Source organism: Papio anubis, chromosome 2, assembly GCF_008728515.1.
Source record: "Papio anubis isolate 15944 chromosome 2, Panubis1.0, whole genome shotgun sequence".
NCBI lineage: Eukaryota > Metazoa > Chordata > Mammalia > Primates > Cercopithecidae > Papio > Papio anubis.
In genome coordinates, this window is record NC_044977.1 from 154847709 (window position 1) to 154859816 (window position 12108).

Genomic DNA, 12108 nt, shown 5'->3' on the forward strand with positions numbered 1-12108 from the left:
TTTGTATATTTAGTAGAGACAAGATTTCACTATGTTGGCCAGGATGGTCTCCATCTCTTGATCTTGTGATCTGCCTGCCTCAGTCTCCCAAAGTGCTGGGATTACAGGCATGAACCACTGAGATGGACTACTCATGTATTTTTTAAATGGATGTTGGTTTGGGGCTGGGCGTGATGGCTCACACCTGTAATCCCAGCACTTTGGGAGGCCCAGGTGGACTGATCACCTGAGGTCAGGAGTTCAAGACCAGCCTGGCTAACATGGTGAAATCCCATCTCTACTAAAAATATAAAAATTAGCCAGGCATGGTGGCATATGCCTGTAATCCCAGCTACTTGGGAGGCCGAGGTGGGAGAATCACTTGAACCCAGGAGGTGGAAGTTACAGTGAGCCAAGATTTTGCCACTGCACTTCAGCCTGGGTGACAGAGTAAGACTCAATCTCAAAAAAAAAAAAAGAGTGTTGGCCAGGCATGGTGGCTCATGCCTGTAAACCCAGCACTTTGGGAGGCCAAGATGGGTGGATCACCTGAGGTCAGGAGTTTGAGACCAACCTGGCCAACATGGTGAAACACCATTATCGGGGGAATGCACCCCCAATATTTCAATATAGGTTCTTTCTATCTTCCCTAAGCATCGGCCAGTCTGAGAAATAAAGAGAGGGAGTACAAAGAGAGGAATTTTACAGCTGGGCCACTGGGGGAGACATCACATAACAGTAGGTCTGTGATGCCCACCTGAGCCACAAAACCAGCAGGTTTTTATTAAGGACTTCAAAAGGGGAGGGAGTGTATGAACAGGGAGGAGGTCACAAAGATCGCATGCTTCAAAGGGCAAAAAGAGAACACAGATCACATGCTTCTGAGGAAACAGGACAAGGACAACAGACACTCCCAGAGTGGCCGTTTATAGACCTCCCCCCAGGAATGCAATTCTTTTCCTAGGGTCTTAAAATTATATTCCTTGCTAGGAAAAGAGTTTAGTGATATCTCTCCTACTTGCATGTCCATTTAGAGGCTCTCTGCAAGCAGAAAAATATGGCTCTATTCTGCCCAACCCTGTAGGCAGTCAGACCTTATGGTTGTCTTCCCTTGTTTCCCTGAAAATCGCTGTTATTCTGTTCTTTTTCAAGGTGAACTGATTTCATATTGTTCAAATACACATGTTTTACAATCAATTTGTACAGTTAACACAATCATCACAGGGTCCTGAGGTGACATACATCCTCAGCTTACAAAGAAAGCAGGATTAAGAGATTAAAGTAAGACAGGCGTAAGAAATTATAAGAGTATTATTAGGGAAGTGATAAATGTCCATGAAATCATCACAATTCATGTTTCTCTGCCATGGCTCCAGCCAGTCCCTCTGTTTGGGGTCCCTGACTTCCTGCAACACCCCATCTCTACTAAAAATGCAAAAAATAGCCAGCATGATGGTGGGTGCCTGGTAATCCCAGCTACTTGGTAGGCTGGGGCAGGAGAATCACTGGAACCCAGGAGGCAGAGGTTGCAGTGACCCAAGATTGCACCATTGCACTCCAGCCTGGGCCACAGAGCGAGACTCTGTCTCGAAAAAATAAATAAATAAATAGTAATAATAATAATAATGTTGATGGGGAGGATATCAAACATTGAATTGCTTTGTTATTTAGATTCCACTGGATTTATTTTAAAGTTATATAATGACTTTTTTTTTTTTTTTGAGACGGAGTCTCGCTCTGTCGCCCAGGCTGGAGTGCAGTGACCGGATCTCAGCTCACTGCAGCTACGCCTCCTGGGTTTATGCCATTCTCCTACCTCAGCCTCCCGAGTAGCTGGGACCACAGATGCCTGCCACCTCGCCCAGCTAGTTTTTTGTATTTTTTAGTAGAGACAGGGTTTCACCATGTTAGCCAGGATGGTCTCGATCTCCTGACCTCGTGATCCACCCGTCTCGGCCTCCCAAAGTGCTGGGATTACAGGCTTGAGCAACCGCGCCCGGCCTGACTTATTTTTAAATGTCTATATTTTTAAAGTGCCAGAAACTATATAGTTTGCAAGGATTAAACTTATGATAAAAATGTTAAATGTCAACTTAAAAATATACAAGGAGATACATAATTTTCAAATTATTTTAGGGAACATGTGAGTCAAAATGTTTGATGACCACTGATTTAAGGTTCTATAAGCCAAGGCCTTTTTTTGTTGTTTTACTTTTTGTTGTTTTCTTTTTTTGAGACAGGGTCTCACTCTGTCACCCAGGATGGAGTGCAGCAGTGTGACTTCAGCTCACTGCAACCTCCGCCTCCCAGGTTAAAGCGATTCTCTTGCCTCAACCTCCCGAGTAACTGGTACTACAGGAATGCACCACCAGACCTAGCTAATTTTTGTGTTTTTTGTAGAGACAGGGTTTCCTATGTTGCTTAGGCTGGTCTCGAACTCCTGAGCTCAAGTGACATGCCTGCTTTGGCCTCCCAAAGTGCTAGGATTATAAGCATGAGCCACTGCTCCCGGCCCCAAGCCCATTTTGTTGTGTTTTCTTTTGTTTTTAATTTAACCAAGACTCAAAAAGACCATCATCACCAGAAAAGTGCTCTTGGTCCTGGTGACAGCTCCTTAATATTGAACCAGGCTCATAAAGCTCTATCCAGGAATTTCAAATTCCATTAGTTTAATATCTGGCCAGTCACCTCCCTTTCCCCTCACTTTCTGCTCTGCATTCCTCCTCAACTCTAAACCAGAGCCATGAGGGAGGCTTGCAACTTCTCAAAACCCCTCTAACATTTCACACCTCTGGGACTTTGCTCAAGCTGCTCTCTCTGCCTGGCATGAACTTTACCTCTCACTACCCTCAGTTCCTCTTCTCCAGCCAAAAGGGAATTTCTACCAGAAATTGTCACTTATAACTGTTTTGTTTCTTTCTTTGTTTGCTTGTTTGTTTTGAGACTGAGTCTCACTCTGTTGCCCAGGCTGGAGTGCAGTGACACGATCTCGGCTTACTGCAACCTCTGCCTCCTGGGTTCAAGTGATTCTCCTGCCTCAGCCTCCCGAGTAGCTGGGATTACAGGTGTGCACCACCATGCCAGACTGATTTTTTGTATTTTTAGTAGAGACAGGGTCTCACCAGGTTGGCCAGCCTGGTCTCGAACTCCTGACTTCAGGTGATCCACCCACTTCAGCCTCCCAAAGTGCTGGGATTACAGGCATGAGCCACCTTGCCGGACCATAACTGGTTCTTAATTGAGGGTGACTAACCATCCCAATTTTTCCAGGACTAAGGGGTTCCATTGGTATGAGGGACTTTCTGTGCTAAAACCTGGATAGTCCCAGGCCAATCAGAATGGCTGATTACCCTACTATTGTATGTTCAAGTGACTCAAAATTTCACCTGAGGGAGTGGAACCAGCCTTAGGGTATTATATCTTCTCCCAGCTGACAGGTCCGTGGAAGACAATGCTCTTCCATATCCCAAGAGCATTTTCTTAGGCTAATACAGTTCAAACACTTTAGGCATTTAAGTTACAGGATTTCTGATTATGAGCTCACACTTCAAACAGCAGTTATTTTGTGGTCTTAAAAGAAACACTCTCTTCTAATTAATTGAACTCATTATGTTTGCATATTCAATTCCTGCCAGTGCATGCCTTAGAGCATCACTTCAAAATAATTTGTCTCTGTGCATTTGGGGCACCTAGACTCCTAAAAATAACTTTGAGAGAAACATTATGCATTTCCTATGAATGTATGTGTTTGGGGAAGTAGGAGATGGAAGGTTGATTTTTTTCTTTTCTTTTTTTTTTTTTTTTTGAGACGGAGTCTTGCCCTGTTGCTAGGCTGAAGTCCAGTGGTGCAATCTCAGCTCACTGCAACCTCCACCTCCCAGGTTCAAGTGATTCTCCTGACTCAGCCTCCTGAGTAGCTGGGCCTACAGGCATGCGCCACCGTGCCCAGCTAATTTTTGTATTTTTAATAGAGATGGGGTTTTACCACGTTGGCCAGGATGGTCTCAATTTCTTGACCTCGTGATCTGCCCGCCTCAGCCTCCCAAAGTCCTGGGATTACAGGCGTGAGCCACCATGCCCAGCCAGAAGGTTGATTCTAATAACCCTTGGGAGTGTTTCCAGAATTTTCCCAGGGCAGAATGTGGTCAGATGCAGAGAAGCTATGGAGACATGTTACCTGACTGAGCTTGAGTATCAAATCTGTTCAATTGGTACAATTCAATAAAATAGATGTCACTATTTTATTGGATTATTGAAAAGATTGAAAGAGGCAGTATAGCAATTTGGTGAGGAGCACAGATTCTGGAGCCAGGCACCCTGGGATTTAATTTGGTCTCTAGAGCTTACTAGCTATGTGACCTTGAACAAGTTACTTAACCTCTATGCCTCAATTCTATGCCTCAGTTTTCTGATCTCTAAAATGTGAATAACAACATAAGCTGCTTCATAGGCTTGTTATAAGAATCAAATTAATTAATATGTGTAAGGAATATAGAAAGGGGCTTAGTACACAGTAAATGATATACCAGTGTTTGTCAAGTCAGTCTATGTGAAGTACCTGGAGCATGAATAGGCACCGGGGAAATGGCACTATTATTGTATTTATATGCAGTCTTTCTTAGCTGGAATCTTTATATTTTCAGAGAATAAATGGATTCAACAGAAGTTCAACAAATTACTGAACCATGAGAACAGATTTTCTTTTTTTTTTTTTTTTTTTTTTTTTTGAGACGGAGTCTCGCTCTGTTGCCCAGGCTGGAGTGAAGTGGCCGGATCTCAGCTCACTGCAAGCTCCGCCTCCTGGGTTCACGCCATTCTCCCGCCTCAGCCTCCCGAGTAGCTGGGACCACAGGCGCCCGCCACCTCGCCCGGCTAATTTTTTGTATTTTTTAGTAGAGACGGGGTTTCACCGTATTAGCCAGCATGGTCTCGATCTCCTGACCTCGTGATCCGCCCATCTCGGCCTCCCAAAGTGCTGGGATTACAGGCTTGAGCCACCGCGCCCGGCCGAGAACAGATTTTCTAACTCTCCACTAAGGGTCCTTTGTTCAAATTGTCTAGGGGCTCACTGAGAAAACACTTTGAGAGGTCAGATTTTTTTTTTTTTTTTTTGTATTGGTAAAAAGTTCGAAAAATGTCAACAGAATTATTTTTTAAAAATTTTTTATATTAGCAAAGCTGCCATCTCTGCAGTTTTTATCGGAAGTGTTTTTTTCCATCATTTTTCTGTTTGCCCAGTAAGGGAGGTCAGCATATGCAGCCTGGTTCAGAGTCCAGGTCAGCAGGCAGCCATCCTCAGCAGGGCTTCCCTTGGTACACAGGGCTTTGAAACAAATTTTGGGTTACCATAGTAACCAAGGGAGCTTCTAGAAAAATTTCCAAATGAAACATTCATTCAGGATACCAACAGGCATGGCCTGGAGGTGGGGAGTTGGGGAGAAGAGGGACAAAAATGTGCTGTCCCTGACTTTACCAAGTTCACATTCTGTTGAAGAGAAACGGTGTAAAAAATCATTGACTTAGTTCCTCAATTTAAAGATGCTTTTTAAAAAACATTTTAAAGCTTCCAAAGTCAGATGCATGAATAGATGAGTTCATTTAATCTTTTGAATTCCCCTGACACAAATATCTATTATTAAATTCTCTATTAGTAAATTAATAGATTAAAAGATGTCTTACAATCTATAGTGTTTTGGAATGGAAAACATTTGGTATACTAGTGTGCCACGTGCTATGACAGAAGCACATACAAAGAACAGAAGGGGCCAAGCAATGAGGGGAGGGGGAAGTAGCATGGGAGTATTTGAGCTCCCTGGGAAGCTTTTTGCAAGCTTCTACCTTGGTTCTGACTTATTTGGATACAGAAAAAGATACAGGACTCTACCAGCAGGATGAAAATCAAATTGCCTTCTTTCTTTCTCAATTAAGTAAACATGGCACTCCAATTTCAGCTTGTGACACGAAGATGACAGAGAGGTAGAACAGGGCTTGATGGTGGCCAGCCTTGTACCACTGATTGCCAGTTTGTGAGTACTCAGCCCTAGCCCTTCCAGCTACATACCCAGGCAGCAAGGGGCAGATCTTGTTGAGGAGGCTCTGTTTGTACCATTAGCTTTGAGCACAGCTACTCTCATGGGTGCCTCTAACCGAACTTATAAGAAGTCTTATGGTTGGAGCCATACACATACCAAGTAGTAGAGCACCACACTCTTCCTTGTGTATCGGAGAGATGTTACTGTCCAAAAACCAAAAATACCAAATACTTACATAGCCCTTCTTTTTTTTTTTTTTTGAGACGGAGTCTTGCTCTGTCGCCCAGGCTGGAGTGCAGTGTCATGATCTCAGCTCACTGCAGCCTCCGCCTCCTGTGTTCAAGCAATTCTCCTGCCTCAGCCTCCCAAGTAGCTGGGATTATAGGCACACGCCACCACGCCAGGCTAATTTTTTTGTATTTTCAGTAGAGACGGGGTTTCACCATGTTAGTCAGGCTGGTCTCGAACTCCTGATCTCATAATCCGCCCGCCTCAGCCTCCCAAAGTGCTGGGATTACAGGCATGAGCCACCACGTATGGCCCTATATATCCCTTCTTAACAGTTCCCCTCCCACAACCCCTTCACCCATTTACCCAGAGGCCCTCCGGGACCAACCATTAACATAAATTGAGATCTGAAGAACAGCTGCTCAAAATTAAAAAATTGAAACTCATGCCTGACAAAGAAAACACTTCTGGAGACAGAATAAGGACTGGAGAAGTTCTGAGTTTGCAACTTCTGATCTATTCCTTTGATCCCTACCCATGGCCAGAGCCCCATCTCTTTTTGGTACTCAGCCTACAAGGAACTGGCATGTAGTCATTCTGCCCCGTGCTATTCCCTTGCAGGGTAGACAGAGGAGGCTTCATTGATCTGGAATCACTTGGATAGGGTCTTGAAGGATGAGTAGGAGTTTGCTGAGGGGAGTTTCACAAGGGGGAAAAGTGGATTCCAGGCACAGAGAAATAGCAAGAGCCAAAGCTGAGAGGCAGAAAACATAAGGGACCTTTTGAGGCTCTATGGGTAATTGTATGTGATGGGAGTATGAGCACAAGATGAGGCTGGAGAGGGAGCAGGGCCAGGTGTCAGCAGGACTCTGGCATCAAGTGAGGAAACGTAGCTTTTACTTTGGAAGCAGTGAGAACCCCTGAGAGATTTTAAGCTGGAAAGTAAGATGCGCTGATTTGTGTTTAGAACCTTTGCCCTGACAGCTGTGAGGAGATGGTCAGAGACACTGGGGAACTGTGGGCGGGCCAACCTGCTTGAACCAAAGCAGAGGCCCTGGGAGTGAAGTGCAGAGGTCCCAGGGATATTTCATTGGTAGGAATAACAATGTTTAGTGATAGGGGAGGCGAAGAGGAAAAGATATTGCAGAGTAGGCAATATTAGAACTGACTCAGGAAAATAATCCAGAAAATGTCACTGCTCTTTAATTCCTCATTCCATTTATATATCATTTTGGTGGAATTGTTTCAACCTACTGTAAGCAAAACCATGTAGAGCTGTTTTAAGAGCTCATTCTATTCTATACCAGTTGTATTTGAGATGTCTTATACAGGAAACACAGAGCCCATTTCTTTTTTCTTTTTTCTTTCTCTTTTTTTTTTTTTTTGGAGACAGAGTCTTGCTCCATTGCCCAGGCTAGAGTGCAGTGGCGCGATCTTGGCTCACTGCAACCTCCGCCTCCCAGGTTCAAGCAATTCTCTGCCTCAGCCTCCCAAGCAACTGGGATTACAGGCAGCTGTCAACATGCCTGGCTTTTTTATTTATTTATTTTTTAAGTAGAAATGGGGTTTCACCATCTTGGCCAGGCTGGTCTTGAACTCCTGACCTCATGATCCACTCGGCTTGGCCTCCCAAAGTGCTGAGAATACAGATGTGAGCCACTGCTCCCAGCCACAGAGCCCATTTATGAAGAGACACAGGAGGTAGATTTTATAGGGGGCTTCCTGTGGCAGGTGGGCACACAGTCTGTGCTATCTCCACAGAGATAGAGACTTAGAGACGGGGTTTTACCATGTTGGCCAGGATGGTCTCGATTTCTTGACCTCGTGATCTGCCCACCTCAGCCTCCCAAAGTGCTGGGATTACAGGCATGAGCCACCGCGCCCAGCCAGAAGGTTGATTCTAATAACCCTTAGGAGTGTTTCCAAAATTTCCAGGTTTCTGATTCCCATGCTCTCTTGGTTCCTCATTCTTGGCAAGAACTTCCAGCTGATGCTTCCCCTCTTCAGCCTTTCAGCCTCTAGATGACTGGATCCTTGGAGACAGGCACCTCTGGACCATCTAGTCAATGTCCCAAAAGGACGGAGGCACATCTTGGCAGAGGAATTCCACATCTTCAGATGTAGTACATCTATCAGGAGGCAGATGAGTAACAGGGAAAACTACTCAGTGGATCATGGTCACCCTGGGGAGATGTGCTGTGGATGACTTAGTGCTCAAAGGCTTTGTTCAGACTTAGCCACAAGGGGATGGCTTGGGAGGCCTGAAGTTCAGCTTCAAGCAGCCTCATGATGGGCAGTACTTGGGCCCTGGAGAGGTGAGTAAGGTAAGAAAAACTTTGACCTTTGACTGCAGAGGGAGCACATCCAACTGCCTACAGGGACAAGGCAATAGTGAAGTAGGCTGGGGGAGATTGTGGCACCCTGGGGAATTTGTGCCTCATCTAGAAGGAATAGATTCTACTCAGTTCCAGCAAAGGTCATGTGGGAACACAAAGCCAAGGAAGGGAGAGCTGACAACGTTTCAAGAGAAGGCAGAAATTCAGATTTTTATGAGTAATTTCCTGATTTTTTGGATGTTGGGAATTAATTCAAAGTTTTTGCTTGTTTGTTTGTTTGTTTGAGACAGAGTCTCACTCTGTTGCCCAGGCTGGAGTGCAGTGATGCAATCTCGGCTCACTGCACCCTCTGCCTCCCAGGTTCAAGCAATTTTCCTGCCTCAGCTCCCGACTAGCTGGGACTACAGGTGCGTGCCACCACGCCCGGCTAATTTTTTTTTTTTTTTTTTTTTGTACTTTTAGTAGAGATGGGGTTTTACCGCATTAGCCAGGATGGTCTCAATCTTCTGACCTTGTGATCCACCCGCCTTGGCCTCCCAAAGCGCTGGGATCACAGGTGTGACGAAGTTTTAAGATGTTGAGCAAGCCAAACAAAGTTCTCCTGTGGCTGGATTTGGCCTTGCAGCTATCAATTTGCAACCTCTACTCTAAAACTTGAGCATTAATCTCTGAATTTCAATCATCTAGTGCTAGAACAGGAAAAAGGGTGGTGCTACTAAGAAGCTGGAAACAGGCAAAGAGGTTTATAGGATCTGAGGGGTCATTAGTCCAATTTCTAATTGCATAGATGGGGAAACTGAGGCTTGGAGAGAAGAAATGCCCGAGGGCACACAGTTCCAGGCAACAGTAGCATTTGCAATAAGAACAAGGAGACTCAGTCGGGCACGGTGGCTCACGCCTGTAATCCCAGCCCTTGGGGAGGCCGAGGCAGGCAGATCACCTGAGGTCAGGAATTTGAGACCAGCCTGGCCAATATGGTGAAACTCTATCTCCACTGAAAGTACAAAAATTAACTGGGCGTGCTGGCAGGTGCCTGTAATCCCAGCTACTCAGGAGGCTGAGGCATGAGAATCGCTTGAACCCAGGAGGCCGAGGTTGCAGTGAGCAGAGATCACGCCATCGCACTCTAGCCTGGGCGACAAGAGTGAGACTTTGACTCAAAAAAAAAAAAAAAAAAAAGGAGACTCAGGCCAGGCATGGTGGCTCATGCCTGTAATCTCAAGACTTTGGGAGACCAAGGTGGGAGGATCACTTGAGGCCAGGATCATCAAGCCCAGCCTGGGCAATATAGCAAGTCTCTGTCTCCTCAAAAATTTTAAAATAAAATAAAAGAGGCTCAAGTGGGCCTGACTGGCATTTGGTCTTCTTACCTCAGTTCTCTCCTTTGCTTATTTGTTTCCATCCTCTAGTTTGTGGCTATGATTGGTACATATGTCCCCCACTAAATTTTGGATTGTTCCTATTGGACCCCTTGGGAGCTGTCCTGGCCTTCATCTGGAGTCTCTGCCTCAACCTCTTACCCTGGAGCTGGTGCTATTTCTGAGTCTGCTGGCACTGACTCCCTTGGGCTCCTCGGGTGGGCCTGTCTGAACTGCACATTGTGCTGAGTATGATCCATAGCTAGTATGGGACAAAAATAATGCTTGATCTCAGTGTGCCATAGTCCTGTGTTCCATCCAGTAAACACACTGCTTCCTAGAATTAATGTCTCCTTGCAGAAAGGAAAAGTAAGTTTGAATGTCATTTTGTGTGTGTGAACTGTAAAATGAGTTTGGTTACATTTCAAAGTTGCTCTTTCTTGCCCTTTTTTTTTTGCCGTCTAATAGTCATGGCCAACTCATCCATTAGCTACAGTTAGCACAGTATCTAGGGACCGAGATACTTTTAAGGGCCTGCAGAACTGTTTTAATTTTAATTTCTTTTAAAATCAGAATAAATAAAAATAAATAGACAATAATAATTACATAAAAAGAATCCAGTGTACTTAAAGCCACTGAACTCTACAGTTAAAAAATGGTTAAAATGGGCAGGGCGCGGTGGCTCAAGCCTCCCAGCACTTTGGGAGGCCGAGACGGGCGGATCACAAGGTCAGGAGATCAAGTCCATCCTGCCTAACACGGTGAAACCCCGTCTCTACTAAAAAATACAAAAAAACTAGCCGGGCGTAGTGGCGGGCGCCTGTAGTCCCAGCTACTCGGGAAGCTGAGGCAGGAGAATGGCGTGAACCCGGGAGGCGGAGCTTGCAGTGAGCTGAGATCCGGTCACTGCACTCCAGCCTGGGCGACAGAGCGAGACTCTGTCTCAAAAAAAAAAAAAAAAAAAGGTTAAAATGGGAAATGTTATGTTATGTATATTTTACCACAATAATAAAAAAGAACCCAGCATGGATTGTATTCATCTTTATACCAATGCAGTTGTAAAATATAATTTTTAATATTTATTATGGAGGAAGGGGCCCACAGATTCAAAACCGCCCAAAGCTCATGAATGTTATAATTTGGCCCTGTTAGTAGTTGGTTAATTGATATTAAGGATAAGTTTTGTATTTATGGACCAAATCATAAGGACTGCACTTCTCTCACTTCTTCATGGCCTAACCAGGAAGGTTACACACCATGACCCAGATTCCTACCACCTGCCACCTGGTGACAGCTACACAGACTGTTCAGGGGAGATACTGAGTACAGTGGTTCTGAGAGACTTGTTAGTTTTGGTCTCCACACAGCAGGTCCTACCTTATTTAGCACAGTGAAGCCAGACACTCTGAGGTAGTCAATTTTACTCCAAAGGGCATTTCTCATGCTTCTCTTTATTAACAAATCTGTCCCTCTTTGGACGACCAAAACAGTCTTCTGGCAGATCTCCCTGACTTGGCTTTTCTCATACCCAAACCAGAATTATCTTTGCAAACATGTATCTCCCTGGAATAAAATTATTCAATGACTTCCAACATTTTTGTTATTTGAGAAAGCTTGATAGAAATCCCACTTTAACTCATGACAGTGCTTTTAAAAGTAACTAAAAAACTACTTTAGTTTGTGCTGGAATTATACGAGCATGGTTACTACAATTAATAAATTTTGAGGATACAAATGAATTATTTTCCAGATGCATAGTTTGTGTTGCAACATGGTCTTACACCCATGGACCCTTGGGAGAAAGATCATGAATGGATCCTTGGAAGTGAAAAGGTGTGGAGATCCCTAGAAATGTCTCAGCAGTCTGCCTGACCATTCTGGGAGGGCAGTATCACTCCGGCCAAAGATAAATTACTGACTAGCTGACTATGGTAGAGAAGGTGGAGGAAGATGAAGAAACATCACATTAAAATTCAAAGCAAAGTGAAAGCTTGTCTTGAGCAAGGGTGAATGACTCAGCAAGAAATTGTTTACAGGATTTTAGTTACTGCTTTCTGCAATTCTTATATTAAATAAAAAGCAGATTTTCATTATCTACTGGAAGTAATTCCATTACTCACCAGATAACAAATAAGCAACAAACACCCTTCCTAGAATATTTTTTAAATCCTAAAG